Source organism: Humulus lupulus, chromosome X (assembly GCF_963169125.1).
Source record: "Humulus lupulus chromosome X, drHumLupu1.1, whole genome shotgun sequence".
Classification (NCBI taxonomy): domain Eukaryota; kingdom Viridiplantae; phylum Streptophyta; class Magnoliopsida; order Rosales; family Cannabaceae; genus Humulus; species Humulus lupulus.
This window is the reverse complement of record NC_084802.1, coordinates 100,542,789-100,557,627: the sequence shown is the minus strand read 5'-3', so window position 1 is coordinate 100,557,627 and position 14,839 is coordinate 100,542,789.

Genomic DNA, 14,839 nt, shown 5'->3' with positions numbered 1-14,839 from the left:
TTTAAGTCCTGGAATGCAAGCTCGCATTCCTTTGACAACTCAAAATTTTTGCCCCTTCTCAAAAGGATGAAGAAAGGAAGACAGTGGTCTGTAAATTTTGAAACAAATCTACTTAGTGCTGCCATTTGTCCAGTTAAACTCTGGACATCATTATGCTTTCGAGGTGAGGGCATATCAACCAATGCTTTGATCTTGTCAAGATTAACCTCTATTCCTCACGCATTCACTATGAACCCTAGAAACTTTCCCAAGGATGCTCCGAAAGAGCATTTTTGTTGGTAGGGTTTCATGTTATATTTCCGTAATATGGTGAAGCATTCTACGAAATCATCCACATGGTTATCGTTACGTTTGGACTTGACTAGCATGTCGTCAACATAAACTTCCATGTTATTACCTATCTGCTCAGAGAACATTATGTTCACTAGTCTTTGGTTTGTTGCTCCAATGTTATTGAGCCCGAAAGGCATGACATTGTAGCAGTATAGCCCTTTATCGGTTACAAAGCTCGTATGTTCTTGGTCCGGTGCGTGCATGGCGATCTGGTTATATCCAAAATAGGCATCCATCAATGACATGAGGCCATGACCTGCTATGGCATCTACGAGTTGATCAATCCAAGGTAAGGGGAAACAATCTTTAGGGCATGCCTTGTTAAGGTCGGAATAGTCGATGCAGGTTTGCCACGTGCCGTTGGGCTTCGGAACCAACACTGGATTGGCAATCCAATTAGGATAGAAGGCCTCTCGTATGAATCGATTTTCCTTTAACCTGTCGACTTCTTCCTTGAGGGCCTTCTTTCTATCTTCATCCAGGAGTCTTCGCTTTTGCTGCTTCGGGGGGAAGCTTTTGTCGATGTTAAGTGCATGACTCATGACATTTGGACTGATTCCCACCATGTCCAAATGTGACCATGCGAATACATCCTGGTTTTCTTTTAAGAAGCAGATTAATTTCTATTTCGCTTCTTTAGAAAGATTCTTACCCACCTTTACTATCTTTGTGGGGCCTTCGAGCTTGACCTCCTCAAGCTCTTCTAGAGGTTTGAGGTCAACCCTTTCTTCTATTTTGGGGTCGATCTCTTAATCTATCTCAAAGACTGTCCCATCCTTGTTTTGAATAATTATAAGTGCCTGTGCACTTGTTTGCTTCTTTCCCCTAACGGAGATGCTATATCATTCCCTCCCCGCTAGCAGGTCCCCTTTCAGCGTCCCGATGCCACTAGAAGTCGGGAACTTGATAGCCAGGTGCCTAACAGATGACACTGCCCCCAGCCCAACTAGGGCGCGTCTCCCGAGTAGTACATTGTAGGCCGATGGGAGGTCCACCACAACAAATTCCATCATCTTGGTTACACAGACTAGATAGTCTCCCAAGGTCACAGGGAGTTCAACGGATCCCATACAGGAAATCATTCTCCTTAAAAACTATACAGTGTGGTTGTACATGCTTTTAGGTCGTGAAGCGCGATTCCCATATTTTCTTGAGTGGCTTTATAAAGGATACTCACCAAGCCCCCGTTATCAATCAAGACTCGATGTACCCTCTTGTTCGTGAGCTGGAGGGTTATGACCATGGGGTCGTTATGGGGAAACTGGTCGTGTGAGGCATCCTCTTTAGTAAAGGTTATGGGTTGAGTCTCAACCCTTTGTTGTTTTGGAGATCGTGGTTCGGGTTCGTAGGGAGAACCGCCGCCTGTCTTGAGCTCGTTTACATATCTCTTTTGGGCATTCCTGCCCGATCCTGCGATATGTGGTCCCCCCGAGATGGTTATTACATCTTCTCCATCAATCAGAGGGGGTCGCTCATACTCCCGAGCTCGGGAGTTACTATTTTGGGCAGGTGGTGCAACTGCTACCCTTTAGCTTGTGGAAGCTTGATTGGGATTTCAGTTTCTGACGTACTATCCGAAATAACCCCTCGAGATCAAACCTTCGATCTCGTCTTTCAACTGTTGAAAATTATCGGTTGTATGTCCGATATCTCGGTGAAATCTATAGTATTTTATTTAAATCTCTCTTTTCTTTTTGGTTGCTCATTGGGTCAAGTTGTCTGAATGGGACCTGATTTTCATTAGCCAGGTAGATATTCTCCCGAGACTCATCATGCTCGGTATACACCTTGTATATGGAGAAATATCTGTCCCCTTTCTTCTTCTTTCCTCCATCTACCTCTGGGTTATTCCCTTCGTTTTTCTTCCTTTTAGAAGGGTTATCCCCAGGGGGTTTCGAGGTTGAGGGGTCTGTCGAGGTTGAGGAAGAGTTCATGTTTGTCATTGTAGTTATAGGCTGAGAGGTCATGTTCAGCGCTGACCTCGCCTCTTCTACATTGACAAAGCTCTGGACCCTTCGATTGAACTCGGTTAAAGACTTGACAGGTTTCCTTTGTAAGTCTTCCTAGAGGGAACATCCTGGCATTACGCCTGCTCTAACTGCCATCAGGTAACCATTATCGTCGACATCTCGAGCTGGGGCCACTTCTAAGTTAAACCTCGTGAGGAATCTTTTTAACGACTTGTTTTGTTGTTGTCGAACGTTGGTTACGGCTGAGGCCTCGGGCCTAATGCCAACCATAGCCTTAAATTGTTTTTTAATGTCCCTAGGAAATTGATCCCAAGACGCGATCGAATGCCATTTGAACTTCTCAAATGAGTTTTCTGTTGGTCTTGTAAGTGTGGCTGGGAACAACATACACCTGAGCTCGTAATCCACATTGCTGGCTCACATAATAGTGTTGAACGTGCTTAGATGGCTGTAGGGATCTGAGTTTTCATCAAATGGCGGGACATGAGGTATTCTGAATCCCTGAGGGAATGTGGTGTTAGAGATATGTGGGGAAAAAGGCTCGAGCTCTTCATCGAACTCTTAATCCTTGTCCTTGCTACACTTGTTCTATAAGAGCCTGAATGCTCTCTCTAGTTGTTCAATCCTTTCTTGGACTAAATCCACTGGAGGTCTATCCTAGACTTGAGGGGGCTGGTTATCATTAATAAAAACTGTTAGAGAATATATATTATTGCTCAATGGAATTATGGAAAAACCAAATACAACTCTATGCAAAAATACAATGGACAAGATAATATTGATTAAATAAATATTACAACTCAATTGCTCAAAATACAAGTAAATAAAAGGATGTAGAAGAAGAAGATTACAAACTCAATACTATAACAATACAAGTAAATAAGAAGAACAAAAGAATGAAAACACAAACTCTCACACAACCAAAGTGTAGAGTAGTGGGGATCACCAACTTGAACAAGGTTCAAGACCTTTGTCAAAAAGCTTATTTCCCCCTATTCTCTAAGCACTAAGGGATCTCTCTAGGAAATAGCTCTTTGGAATTATCAAGCCTTTTGGTGTATTTTTCAGCCAAGTGCTTTGTGGATGAAAAAAGGTGTTTCATACAAGTGAGCATTAGGCTCCTATTTATAGAGTTTGAGATACCCCTTTGAATTTCAAATTCCACCAACCCCCATGGCTGTTACCAATGTTTAATTGGATGTTTACGGAATTAAAATGGAGATTTGGGAGTTATTTGGGATGTTAGAATCGTTCAATTTGGAAAAAATTAAAAATTCACATAGGCTGTCAGCCTCACTGGCCGCGGCCACTAGCTTCTGTCCCCCATGCCGCGGCCACAGGCCATTTTCAGCACAAAAAAGTCATTTTTCCAAAACGTTCCAAAACGTCCCAAATCCTTTCCCACATGATTTTGTAACCTCCAAACACCTATTGGGAGTTAAAAACATGTCTCCAACAGTCATATATCATCATGACTTTATGAAATCCAATCTCAAATGTGTAACATATAATATACACATTATTGGGTAATATTTGGGAGCTACAAATTTGTAACTGATTTTGTAACTCCAAAATATGTCACATTTGGGCACACACTTTAGTCCAATTTTGTGACTCTCAATAATATGTTACAAGGTGTGACAAATCACATTTTGTCACATTATTTAATCTAATATTATATTATATGAAATAATATAACAAAAACTCCAGCCCCCTATCTCGGTACAGGGTTATACACTGGCTGTTTGCGGCCATTCAGATGGTCTCGGAGATCTGGGTTCAGGGGATTGTCTCGACCCCGATTGTGGTTTAAGTGTTCCCGCATATCAGGGTGATTCCCTCAATTCCCTGCATGCCTTGGTTCCGTGTTGTAAATGCTCATGGACCTAGTGTAATCCGAACTTTCACTTACATAGCTTGCAGCTCGGTGATTACGAGGTGGGTCCCCTGCTGGTGATAACTCTACAAAATAGAGTTATTTGACCACTTTTTATGTGCTAATTGTTGCTTAATTCTTGAGTTTTTAATTGATTTATTAAGTTTTAAAGTAATTTTGAATTTATTGGGTTTATTTTGGTTTTTTTATATTTTTGTGTGTTTCTATAGTTATTTTGTTGTAAAATGTTGTAGTTAATTATTTGAATTATTGTTTTTTAATTTGAGGAAAAAAATGTTGTTTTATTGAAATTAAATGTTATGTAAATTAAATTTTAATTAATATTTTCATGGAAGTTATATGGTATATTTTATTAGAGAAAATAATTAATCTTTAATTTAATTTATGATTATTTGTAGGAAACAATATGCATTTTGTTACTTTGAAAAGTAAGGAAAAGAAATGAAAATTTTGGCATTTATGAAAGCCAACCTCACCCTTCAGCAACTTCTGCCCAGGCCTAAGCCGAAGCCCAGCCTTCACCAACTGCTTTAGGCCCATCCTTCTAGCCCAGCCTCCTAGGCCTGCCAGCTGCCACTCAAGCCCAACTGAAGACACTCCCAAGCCAGCAGCTGCTCCATGCTCCCCCAGCCGAAGACCAGCCCACTTGGGCCTCCTGCTCAGCCCAGCGCCCGTTCCTGCCCATTTCAACCTTCCAGCCGCCTACTTCATCTCAGCCAGGCCCACACACCCACCAACCTGCCTCTCCTTGCCTCCCAGCACCCAACAAGCTCTAAAGAGAGCAGTCCTTGAGCCAGCTGCCCATTTACTTGTCTCCTTGCACCAAATTCCCATTTTAAAACATGCACAAGAAAGCTACAACATTTACATCAAAATTACCATTTTTATTATTTCATGTTTTATTTTGGTTTAATCTTTGGTTTTAATCCCCAATGTAATTTATTTTTGTTTCTTAGTCCCCATCCCCTCCTATAAATAGGAGCCTCATTTCACCATTTCACATCCCCTCTCTTACACTAATTCTTCCATATCTCTTTATTTTTTCCATCTTTGTTCTTTTCTTAGATTTGATGTATTTTTAGAGGAATAATTTTGGGGTTTCTCCTCCAAATTTTCCTATTTATGTTTGTAATTTTTTATTTGTAATTTCTATTTTAGTTATGAGTTTCTAATCTTTTTAAGATTAATAAGGTGATGATGAAACAATATGTAACTAAATAGTATTTATTTTGTATGTTGATTTCCCATTTGTGCAACAAAGTTTATGGAATTTTCTTTTTCAAATATCTTCTTTCATCTTAAATATCATGTATTTATGATTGTTAGCACATATTTACACTATGTTCTTCATTAGTGAAAAATCATAATATTCTTTGATTAAGGTGTGCCATTAAATTGTGCACATCAAATGCTTAGAACAAAAATATTATGTTTTGCCTTATAAATAATATTCATTGATTTGTTTGTTATTTCATTAGATTGTTTTAGATTAAATACTTTGAAATTATAATTTTAAAAGTGAAGATAAATCCTACAATTCTATGATAACTTGTGCTTAAATAGAATATCTGATTTGAATAAGTGATGGTTTGATTAATTTCTACTATTATTAAAACTTGGAAATCAATGTACTTATAAATATTATTGAACTTATATTTTGTGGATTCTATTATCATAATAATCTTTCTTCTACCATCTTGTTTACAATTATTAATGTTAGTATATATATTGTCTTTAATATCTTTATTATTATCTTTTATTTTATTTTCTTGTCACAAATTCTCATCAATTTTTTGAGCTAGGTTAGAATTTATTAATTTTGATTTAAAATAGTTTTCTTTTTTATTTTAGACAACTTCTTTGGATTCGATCTCGTGCTTACACGAACACTATATTTCATATATGATTCGTGCGCTTGCGAGTTATAAATATTTAAAACATACCCGTTTTGGGTCCATCAAGTTATAAATGTTTTTTTGGCGCCCCTGCTGGCCTCCTTGTCCCAGAAGTCTGTGATCTTCACATTTGGCTTCCTGTAGGGTGAGGAGCCCTGCGATCTCGGGTAGCTTCTCTTTCATTCCCCTGTCTGTGCCTAGCCTGTTGATTTCCATCTCGACGTGCAGGTCGTGGAACTTCCTGGACAGGTGAGGGGTGCCTTATTGGTGATGGTGGGTGTCTTATGGAAGATGGTGGCTGTCTCCCATAGCCGGGCCTAGATGGTCCCGAATTCGCCAGGTCAGGCTCTGGGTTTTTTTGCACATCATAAAGATTTGGGTTCCGAGCCATTGAGGGGGCCCGGTTATTTCCCGTTCCTGTTTGTGCTTCTGCAGTTGGGTTGGCATTACCCTTAGCCCGGCTACTCCTCTGGGGCCTTGGATGGACTGGCTGGGATGCTGGTGGTGGCACCCGCTCCGCCCTCCTGGTAGCCGTGCTCTCACGAGGACGTCCCCTAGGCCTCCGAGGAGGTGCCTGGGCACCAGCAGCCTGTCTAGCTAACTCTTCGTTGCGCTTTGTTGCTTCTGCCAACTGTTTGCGCAGTTGGTGATTTCCGAGTTCCACAATTGAAACATACCTTTCAGGATTGTAATACATATCCTCGTCTGACCTGGGAGTAGGCGGCCCTCGAGAATTGGATGAATCGCTCCTTTCTTCAGGATCTGGATCCACCATGGGTTGCTTTCCAGGCCATCGTGGGTAATCTTCATCATGAGGAATCTGCTCCTAAGGTATATTGGGCATTGGTCGTTCACCCGTATCGAGGTTACTCACAGTGACCATTGATGATTTGAGAGACTTTCTGACTAAACAGGCTCACGTTTTGTTTAATAGCTCTCAATGAAAGCACCAAACTGTTGACTTCGTTTTTCGTCAACTTAGAGAAGAAGAGCAATTAAACAAAATATACCAGAGGAAACGAATAATAAGACAAAATTTTTTACATGGTTCAACAGTTAAAATCTGCCTAGTCCACGAGTTTGTATTATTAACTTCTTGGAATTCTATGATAGCTTTCTGGAAGGAACTATACAAAGTTTTTCCAATATCAATTTCTTGGTCCTTACAAATGAATTATCTTACACTATTTATAGAGTAGTTTACCAAACCTCTTCCCACATATTTTGGGAAGTTATTCTACAAATAAAATAAAATAATATCATTAAATGCATTAGTTACTACGTGCGCAGTAATATCCCATGATATTTGGGATTTAATAACAAATTACATACAATCCCTTAAACATATGGATTTTACAACAATAAACACGTTCACACACAGCTGACAAGCTTGGATGCTAGATTCACATGCCTTTGAGACTGTTTGCCTATTGCGAGCTCATCACCTTGGTTTGCCTATGTTCCCAACAAGTGATATTGACGAGACCATCCTCTTCGAGCTTACAATACTCGTTCTCGAATTGTCTTGCCTGAGGGCAGGAAATAAATTAAGAAATTTATACAAGCGTTGAACCATTGCCATTGCGAGTTACGAGCCTAACTTATAACCTCGAAACACCTCTGAGACTATATAGTTCCCGAGCTCACCAATCCAACGTTGTCACTTACTGCTTAGCGAGACTGTCTTTGATTTGTTGATCACATGATGACTGTGCTGGTCTTGAGCCTACACCTTACGAGCCTGAGCTTCGTGATCAAACTTCCCATTCTCGAAATCTGGGCGTAACACTATGACATGTAATTATTAGTGTAGTAATTACACTATCTTATAAAACACAACGTGTGTTTGGATATCAAGTGGTAATTACATATGAATTTCTATTGTCATGTTTGGCAAAACAATTAGTAATTACACAGTTTAAGAATATTATGTAATAAATATTATTTAGAATTGGTAGTATTTAGTAATTACACCCAATTCTCATATTCTCGTGGGGGCTATGAGAATTTGAAAGTGTAATTGGGACCCCTCAATTACCTCAAATTACATGGTTACTGTGTAATTACATGGCCAGACAAACACGTCAAATCGAGTAATTACTCTGAATTACACCCAATTCCAATTTGAGGGTAGCTTTCCAAATGCACCCTTAATAAATATTTTAATCAAATTAAAATTATCCTTTAATAGATAGATAATTCCAATTATTAACAATTAAAATTTGAATTGAACAAACTGGGCTGTGACATGTGTCACACGCTAGCCACTATGCAACCAAAGTGTTGGGCGTGCTCCCCAATTTTATCTCATTTATTTATTCAATTAATAAGACAATATATTTATGCATTAAAATAATATAATATTTCACAAATGCATAATTATTAGTTAATTTAAAATTAAATTTATCTAGTAATTTAAATAATTTATTATCATATAACAAATTAATATCTTTCTCTCTCATTATTAATTAACCCAAAGTTAATTAATACAACTAATATATAGTTTTTTAAAAAAAACATACTAATTTATTTAATTTTAATTACACATAATTATTACTTAACCTTAGAAAATTAATTCCTTGATAATTAAGTCATTTTCTCCTTTTAATTTGTCAATTATATCCACACCCTTAACAATGTGGTATAGAGGTGACTTGGGACCGTGGACCTATAATACTAATCTCCAATCAACCAGAATATTAATTAAACTCTTTAATTAAATAGTCTTATTCATTAATTCTATTTTTACTTCCACAATATATATAAAGTTACACTCTTAGTAATTATAGAATTATATTTACAGAGTTATCTCACTTTGTCCATTGATATAATCACTTCATGTAGGTCTGTCCTCCAATTTATTGGTTTGCTAATTAGAGCTGGTCAAATTTACTGTTTTACCCTTCTAATTATCTCTTATTCCTTAAGTACCATTAACTCACTAGTGAACAATTAATTTATAACCATATTATAAATTTGAGCTCAATAACTATTCCGTTCCAGAATTAACTCTTAAGATAACCGATATTCAATCCGTTAAGAAAGCTAGGATTTTACTATTGTAAGATCATGTCCCAAGCCATTCATACTATTGAATCTCCAAAAAAAAAGTCACTAGCCTCATTATTCTAAGAGACCTCAACGAGTGAATCAAAAGACTCAATAGACACGAACATGAGTTTATAACTTCTCAGGATTTATACTGATCTACATATGATCATCCTTTGATATGAATTGAATCTTTATGGAAAACGGTATGTTTAGAAAGAAATCTGTATGTCTATCCACATCAGCAACCCGGATCTAGATCACATACATTATCAAAATAATGCTTAGTAAACCGTACTAGCAACCATTAATTTAAGATTCCATACTTTAATATGCTGCTAACAATTTTATTCACTATATATGATCTTAATCCTCTCGTACTCATACAAGATCATACTCTCATTAATGAATATGAAATTTTCTGATATTTATAATTATTAATTCCAATAAGAAATTGTCTTATTACATGCTTTTAGGGCACTAACCCTAATAGTTGAGGCTAAACATACTATGTGAGATACTATTTCTTGATCATTGACTCAATCTTATTCTACAAATTTCTATACTCATTCATGTTGTCACCGTGGTTATTGTGGAACTTACTGAACTTAGTAATATCCTTCCTTATTCTCGCTGATGGGGAGATTGTCAAAAGGGAATTTGCAAAGTTGTAGGTATAAAAATGTTATCGAGAGTCTTGATTAGGTCGGTATAGGCTAATTAACAAATCTCATTGTATTTTTTGTATCCCTTGAACTTTGTTATTTTTTTATTTCCCACATGGTGGTCCTCGCACTTTTCCATAGCTTTTCTTGTTGAGGCCCTTTTAGCGATGGAAGTCTAATTCGCTCGCATCCTTTCCATGGCCTCCTCAAGTCTCATGTAATTGTTAGTCTTCTAAAGGAAGTCCTTAAAAAAGTCCCAGATCTTCTTCTGTAAACTTACCCACAAGAGTGCAACTTAGAGACCGAAAAGCATAGCCTTCGACTTTCCATCCTCACTCACATTTCTTAAGTAGCTTCCTTGCTGAATCTCTTTATGAACTGCTTAAGTAGTTACTTGAGTCATTGCTTAATGTTAGATAAGGTAAGACCACCCCCTAATTACACTCGACAAGAGTAAAACTGATTCTTGAAACTAGAGGAAAATGTTGTTGGTATTAAAAGTGTAAATCAGAGTTATGCAGCAGACTAAGTCTCTTAAATTTTTTTTTAATACCAGTGAGGATCATACATATTGTAACGTCCCAAATTACCTAATAAGACTTAGGGCCTTGATGAGATTGCCAGGATGGCAAATTATGAAAAATTATGTGATTTAATTATGAAATATGTGTTTATGTGATATATATGTGTGCCATTGTATGATTACGTGAGTTATATTATAATATGACTAGATATGCATGTGGGCCCGTTTCTTATTAGAAGGGAAATTTTCATAATTTGGCTATTACATGTATATTTGGAATATATTGCATATATGTGTGAGACCACATTATTATGTGGATATATTTGGGTTACTTTGCGCAAGGCGATCCTAGGGAGCAGGTTAGCGGGAAAGTCACAACGGGACCTAATACCCGACTAGAGGTGATCACAAGCATATCCCTTTAACACAAAAACATTGTCTTTAGATAAAATAAGCTTACTGGAATCTATCACAACCTTGATTCCCAGTTTTCCAAGTAAATTGCCACTCACAAGATTTCTACTCATTTCTGGTACATACAAAACATTTGTGAGTAGAAACTTCTTGCCGGATATGAAGAACAAGTCAATAGTTCCCTTTCCTTCAACCTTGGACCTTTTCTCATTGCACATTTGGATTTCATGCCCTACCTTTGAATATTCAAAGGTCTTGAATAGAGATCTATCATAGGTTACATGAATGGTGGCACAAGTATCATACCACCGCCCACTCACCTTTCCATGTATGACATTAACCTCACTTAGTGTTGCCACTAGCTCCTCTTAGGCTGAGTTGACTTTTGCCTCATTGTTATTGCTCCTCTTGAACCTACAATCTCTAGCAAAGTGGCCATTCTTGCCACACATAAAGCAAGGTGCCTTGGAACTCTTGAATTGTCCCTCACTCTTCTTGGGCCCCAAGGGTTTTTGGCCCTTGCCCTTGTTCTTGCCATTTCCTTTCCCCTTGTTAGGAGGATTTGCCACAACATTGGCCTTAGAAGTCTCTCCATTAGATTTCTCATCATTCATATCTCTAGAACAAGATTCCTCCTAAATTCTCAAGTGTTTGATAATTTCCTCCAAATAAATCTCTTCGTTTCTATGGAGCATCTTTTTCCTATAGCCTCTCCATGAAGGAGGTAACTTGGCTATAATGGCACCCATAAGAAATTGTTCCGGCAATACAATTTTAAGAGTAGACAATTTATTTACAATAATTTGCAGCTCGTGAATTTGAAGGAGAAGGGGTTTATCATCATAAAATTTAAATTCCATATATTGAGTAATAAGGAATTTCTTTGTACCTTCCTCTTTCACTTTGTACTTCTTTTCCAAGGCCTCCCAAATCTCCTTGGCGGTCTTGGTGTTGGTGTATAGATCATAGAGCCTATCCGATAGAGCATTGAGGATGTGACCACTAGAAATTAATTCATCTTCTTCGCGCTTCTTTCTTTCTTTGACAAGTTCCCGAGTATCATCTTCCTTGGGCTCTTCTAAGGCCTTTGTCCAAGACATAGACAACCTTCAAAGTGGTGAGCAAGAATCTAATTTTGTCTTGCCAACGAACAAAGTTTGTCCCATCAAATCTATCTACTCTAACAAAGTCTTGTTTCATGAATCTCAAAGCCGAAAGAGAGTTAGATTCTTCCATGATATGCTATCTCAGATTATAGAGTATTAGAATGTTGGGGGAGAGTGAGATAACACCACCATAAGAAATATAATCTACACAAAATTTGGATTGACAGAGACTTAAGAAAGATTAAGAAAGAACATGCAAACCCAAGTAGAACAATGGTGTTCTTCAAGTTTTGATGAAGCTTCAAACCCTAGGAAATTCACAACTTTTAACAATCCTTTGAGCAAACCAAACACAAACCAAGGCTTATACATGTTGTAGAACACTATCCTAATACTATTTTTCCTAGCCACCATTGATGCTTGAGGCCTTTTCTTGAGGAAATGAGGATTGAGATTGAATAAGCCTTCAACTCTCTAAGTCAAGCACTTTCTTGGAGAGTTCTTGGAGAAAACTAGAGATTCTTTGAGCTAGAGAGAGAGAGAGAGAGGGTAGAGAGAGATTGGAGAGAGTGATCAAGTCTCCCAAATCACTGTTTTTGACCCTTATATACAGTAGGCACCGTCATTAAGTCCAACCAATAGGATTAGACTTATAAAACACGTAATTTGGAGCATTTACGTAAGTCCACGTTATACAGCAGGCGACGTGTCGCCTGCTAGGGTTTCTAGAAACCATAGCCTTCAGGCGATGTGTCACCTCTTGGGTGGCCACATATTGCCACCCCCTCTGACTTTGGACACTTCCAAAGGTCCCAAAATTCCTCAAAATGCCACCAAACTTTTTGGGAACCCTTAGATACTTTTATGTATCAATTTGGACCCAAATTTTCAATTTATAAGTGCCTACAATTGAAACTCAAATTCACATCTTCACTATGTGAATTCTACTATGTGTTTATACCTTGCTTGTATTTTAACACTTATCATTTGTATTTAACAAATAATAACAAGAGCTAGCCAAGCACTTTGTTTTCCAACGACCATATGGTCGACCACCGTAATAGTACGTCCCTGATTTGGCCTAAGCCTGTCAACCAGCACACAACGCGCTATTGACGCCCTTGACTAATAAGTCAAGGCCATAACTAGATATTCAGATAACCAGACAAACAGTTACAGATACAGATAGACATACTTCAGACAATACAAGTATGCATACGTATCAATCATATATTTTAGCCAATTGAATACATACATAGTAATAACCATGTTCCTTAACGGGGTCGAGCCCTAATTATGCAGACAATGCAAACAATGATTAAACAATTATCCAAACATAGAGCATTCAAGCATGCTTAATTAACGAGCACAAACATAACCTTAATCACATTCATTCCTAGGGGCCCGAGCCCGAGCCCGAGCCTTATTCATATTTACATTTAACAAGCAGGCCAAGCCCAAATCACATATATCACGTATTGGGTGCAGTTTTCTTACCTTAGGTCCGAGTGCAATGTATATTAAGAACGATCCTCGAGCATGATCCCGGTTCCGAGCCCTTAGCGATAACTAGCCATAACCATTATAGATAATCTTCTTAAAAATGAGCGAATAAATGCTTTCGGACTGAGTCCTAGCCTCTGGGACGTCGAATTCTACTAAACCAAGTAGTAGGATCAATCCCGAGCCCTAAGGTTTGAGTTCCTGCACTCAAAACTTTCCCAGGGCTCTCCTGAGTTCCAAGCACCGCGGCCCAAGGCAAAAGAGTTGCGGCCTGTCTCAAGTCAGAAAGCCCAAGGGCTCTCCTATGGACCACACACGTCGTGGTGCGCCCCTACAAGCGTCGTGACTCAAAAGAGGTTTCTGCACCTGCTTTTCCCTGTGTTCATAAGAGTCACGCCGCCCCAAGAGCAGGGTCGCGACTCGCAATTAAACCTTAGGTTTCCCATTCGTTTAGACAAATCTCACAAAAATCCTATCCAAACATAGTTAAATCCCAAAAGTAAAGTTCCCAAACAACTCAGCACTTGAAATTCCTAGTCTTGTTAAAATCTAAGTATTATAGTCGTACCGTGATTGACCGCAATGTGGTAGAGTTTACGACTTTGAAGCAAGGAAATTTGAGCATCCAGGAATATACCAGGAAGTTTGATCACTTATGCAGATTCACACCGGATCTGGTTAGTGCTGAATCAACTAAAGTATGGAGATTTATGAGAGGACTTCGAGGAGAGATTAGAAAACTTGTGGAAGCCAGGAAGACAAGCCCAGAAACATATACAGAAGCAGTGGAGCGAGCTCTTCTCCAAGAGTCATGGTCTGAGCTGTAAAGGAAGGAATCCCAGAAGTTTGAAGAAAGAAAGTTTAACTATGGCAATTCGGGTCAGACCTGAGCTAACCGAAATGGCTCCAAGGGAAGGTTTTTCCCCAAGACCAACCGCAATAAAGGGAATTTTGGAGCCCCAGGAGGCTCAAGACCGAGTAGTAATGGAAATAGCAAGAGAAAAAGGGGACTGTCTGACAGTCGGGCCAGGGGTTCCAATAAACAACCCAGGCGCGATTTTGAGTACTGGCCTGTTTGTGATATGTGTGGCCATTGAAATTTTGATGAGTGTAAGGTGGAGGCATGCTATGCCTGTGGAAAACTAGGGCACCTCGCTAAGAATTGCCCAAGTCTGAATTGGAAGGGCGGCAACAACCAACAAAAGCAGATAGGAGCCTCGCCATGGGTCTACGCTCTTACTCAAGGCAACAAAGAAGCCATACCATCTGAGATGGTGTCAGGTCAGATCTCTATTTCCCAATCCTCAGCATATGCACTAATGGACACTGGTGCATCATCTTCTTTTGTAGCTACCTCTTTTGTTGAAAAATTGAATAGAATGCTTGAACCTACGCCTAGTGTTTGTGGGGTGTTGTTTCCTTCAGGTGAAGATATGTTGGTACGGTCATGGGTAAGAGTCATACTAGTTTGGGTAGAGGGACGAT